We start from the raw sequence: 4,538 nt of genomic DNA, 5'->3' as shown, positions 1-4,538 counted from the left end.
CTGTGCAAGAAGAAGATTATAAAAGTAAACCCGTCAGGGAAAGAGTCATTTATGGTGTATGGGGACAAACGCAGAGTAAATTCTAGAATCATTTCTCTAATGAAATCCAAAAGGTGTTTGGCCAAAGGATGTACATCATATTTGGCATTCGTGATCGATGCTAAGAAGGAGAAAAAGGAGATGCAGAGTATTCTTGTGGTGTGTGATTATTCGGAAGTATTTCCAGAAGATCTTCCCAGATTACCGCCTGATTGACAAGTAGAATTCCGTATCGACTTGTTACCAGGGATGACACCAATAGCAAAGGCACCTTACTGATTAGCACCGACAGAGATGAAGGAGCTGATGATGTAACTTCAGTAGTTATTGGACTGCGGTTTCATTAGACCTAGTTCATCACCCTAAGGAGCTCAGGTGTTATTCGTGAAAAAGAAAGACGGGAGTATGAAAATGTGCATCGATTACAAAGAACTGAACAAGGAAACAATAAAGAATAGATATCCATTGCCGAGGATTGATGACCTGTTCGATCAGCTACAAGGTTCAAGTCATTTTTCAAAGATCGACCTAAGGTCAGGATATCATCAGCTAAAGGTGAAAGAGCAGGATATCGAGAAGGCTGCATTTAGAACACGATATGGACACTATGAGTTTTTGGTTATGTCGTTTGGACTAACCAATGCTCCAGCAACGTTCATGGATTTAATGAATAGGGTTTGTAACCCGTTCCTTGATAAATCTGTGATAGTGTTCATAAATGACATTCTGATTTACTCGAAAAGCCAAGAGGAGCACGACAGACACTTGCGAGAAGTGTTGGAAGTCTTGAAGAAGGAGAAGTTGTATGCCAAGTTCTCAAAATGTGATTTTTGGATTTGAGAAGTCCAATTCTTAGGTCAGGTGGTCAAAAAAAAGGGGATAATGGTTGATCCAGCAAAGATTGAAACTGTGATGAAGTGGGAACAGCCAAAAAGTCTCACAGAGATCCGAAGCTTTCTAAGATTAGCTGGATATTACCGAATGTTTATCCAAGGCTTTTCTTCGATCGCTACTCCATTAACTGACGGGTTTAAGCCACAAGAACATCCTATGTGCCCATGAAAACCCTAATGCTTGGATCTAGGTTTCTCTAATTGTACATGCATTCATCCAAGACTTTCTAACCCTAGATCTAAGGATAATAATTTGAAATTATAATTACCAAACCAGATCTAGAAGATTACCTCTTGTTACTTGCTTGAATCTTTCTTCTTTCTTGAGCTTAGAGTCACAAGTGTAACTCCTCTAATGGCTTACAAACACCAACTAGCAAGAAGGAAATTATGAGAGAGAAGAGAGAATGCTAAAATCAGCCCTAGGGTTTCTCTTGGGATCAAGTGGCCGAAAATTGCATATATGGGTCTCTATTTATACTGTAGGCTGCTAGGGTTTCTGCCAAAACCCTAATGGACAACTTGATCACCTAGCAGCCCATGGAACCTTCTGGAATAGGGCCTATGGACGAAATTTTGATGGATCCCCATCATAAATTCGTTCCCCCTTTGATCCATAAGGTTTCCCAACCCTAAATCCAATTATCACACATTTGACAGTTTAAGCCCCTTTATTTAATTAATCTCTTTTAGTCACCAAATTAATTCCTAATTAATTTATGACCAATATTAATCAAATAATATGATTTCTCTTTTAATAAATTATTCTTATAATATATTAATAAACCATAATATCTTCTCTCTCTCTCTCTCTCCATAAATTACCCTGTCAAGTTGCTATGGTGAAGGCAACCAAAAAGGACCATGCACAACCGGGTCAAGTACTTACCAAATATAGCTACGGGCTTAGACACTAATCCAACATTAACGGCTTTGACCCACAAAGGAGCTACTTATGCTTGGATTGATAAGCAAAAAGATGCATTCGAGTTGCTAAAGAAGAAGCTATGCGAAGCACCGATTCTTTCTCTACCCGATGGACTTGAAGACTTCATTGTCTATAGCGATGTGTCTGGTGTTGGGTTGGGTTGTGTTTTGACCCAAAGAGAAAAGGTGATAGAATATGTGTCTCGACAGCTGAAGGAGCATGAAAAGAACTACCCAACTCACGATCTGGAGTTAGCAGCGTTAGTTTTCACTCTAAAGATATGGAGGCATTACCTCTATGGCACGAAGTGCAAACTTTTCACTGATCATAAGAGTCTCAAATATCTTTTTAATCTGAAAGAATTGAATATGAGGCAACGACGCTGACTAGAGTTACTTAAAGACTACGACTGTAAGATACTTTACCACCCCAGTAAAGCAAATGTTGTCACTGATGCTCTCAGTCGGAAAGTCAATCTTGAAAGAAAAAGGCCAAGAGCGTTGAGAATAGAAGTTGTCTCGACAATTATGGAAAGTATAAAGAAAGCTCAAGAATAAGCTTCTAAGAAGAATAACCGAAAGGAAGAACATTTGGGCAAAACGTTAGTGTTCGGTATAAACAGTCACGGACTGAAGGTATTCCAAGATCGAATTTGGGTGCCTAAGTCAGGAGGAATAAGATGAATCTTGATATTGCAAAACCATGTACTCAATTCATCCTGGCAGCACTAAAATGTATAAGGACCTAAAACCCTACTACCAGTGGACAAAGATGAATCTTGATATTGATAAGTATGTGGCCGAGTGTGTAACCTATGCAAGAGTCAAGGCACAGCATCAGAAACCATATGGGAGTTTAGAACCTTTACATGTGCCTATGGGTAAATGGGAAGACGTTTCTATGGATTTTGTCACTAAACTGCCCAGAACAAAGAATGGTCACGACATGATTTGGGTGGTCATTGATCGCTTCACTAAGAGTGCGCCTTTCATAGCAGCCAATGAGAAATGGTCTATGGATAAACTTGTGAATTCTTTCGTGAAGGAAATTGTGAGGCTTCACGGTGTTCCGTTAACGATTGTGTCTGATCGTGACAACTCTTTTACCTCGCGATTTTGGAGAAGTCTACAAGAGGAATTGGGTACCAAGTTGTGTTTGAGTACAACTTACCATCCACATACTGATGGTCAGAGCGAACAAACGATATAAACGATTGAAGATATGATGAGAGCATGTACCCTGGAATTCCAAGGTAATTGGGATGAACATTTACCTTTGGTAGAATTTTCCTACAATAATAATTTCCACTCGAGCATAAAGATGGCACCTTATCAAGCTATGTACAGACAAAAATGTTGTACGCCATCTTGTTGGCTTGAGGCTGGGGAAAAGCAGTTTATGGGACCTAAGATAGTCCATCAAACTGCTGAAAAGTTGAAAGTGATTAGGGAGAGAATGTTAGCAGCTCAGGATCGTTAAAAGAGCTATGCTGACAAGAAAAGACGACCGATGACTTTTGAAGTTGGAGATTCGGTTTTACTTAAAATCTCACCGTGGAAGGGACTTATAAGGTTTGGTAAAAGGGGAAAGTTAAGTCCAAGGTTTATTGGACCGTTTAAAGTTCTTTAGAGGATTGGGAACCAAGCTTACAAGCTCGAATTACCCGAAGAACTAAATGGAATTCATAACACTTTCCATGTGTGTTATTTGAGGAAGTTCACGGGGGAAGTTCCCGATATAATTACAATTTCTGAATTAAGAATTGATGAGAACTAAAGGTTGAATGAAGAACCAGAGGCAATCGTTGACCGAAAGACTAAGAAGTTGCGACGATGGTCGAATTAGTGCTTGTCCGTTGGAAACATGCGAATGGGCCAAATCTCACCTGGGAAACGGAGAGTGACATGATGAGTCGCTATCCGCATTTGTTTGTTGATATGTGATTCCGGGGACGGAATCGTCCTAAAATGGAGAGAATTGTAACACCCATGATTCCAGGCTAGGCATTAATGTTGATGTAATAGTCTAAGTTAACCTTTGTAACTCATTTTGAAATAATAGAAATGTATTATTTGAGTATTATGTGTTTTATGCTTAATTGTGTGGCTTAAATGCATTAAGAATAAAAATAAGTGTAAAAATAAAATTTTAGATAAAATCGATATCGATACATGAAGACGTAGTGGTCGTGACAAGGTTTCTGAAAATATAAAGAACGCCGAAATCCGAGTTATAACGAAGAAGTTATGATCTATCGGAGTTTCGCGACAGAACCGGCACGACGCTATATGACAAAAAATGTGAATTTAAGATAGAGTTATATCTAGCCTTAGTGATCTAAACGAAAGTTGTAGGATACGTTAAACCGAGAGCGTGCATTAAAAGAACGTCCAAATCTGACTTCGTATGAGGAAGTTATGATTTTTCTAAGTTTCAGCTTAGGAGTATGCAGCCTGAAGTTCGAATATGAGATCGAGTGATTTCTAGCTGAAACAATCTAAACAAGAATCAAAGATCTCGTCGATAGTAGCCAAACAGTGATAAGACAGATGAAAATGGATATCAGATGAAGAAGATATGAATTTCTAACGGAGTTTTCCTGTCCTGGCCTACTAAAAATAATATAATAAAAATAAAGTCAAAATTAGCCGACAGAGTCTAAATGAAAGTTGTAGAGC

Source organism: Lactuca serriola, chromosome 4, assembly GCF_051521515.1.
Source record: "Lactuca serriola cultivar US96UC23 chromosome 4, Lser_US96UC23_V15, whole genome shotgun sequence".
Classification (NCBI taxonomy): Eukaryota; Viridiplantae; Streptophyta; class Magnoliopsida; order Asterales; family Asteraceae; genus Lactuca; species Lactuca serriola.
This window is presented reverse-complemented; position numbering follows the sequence as displayed.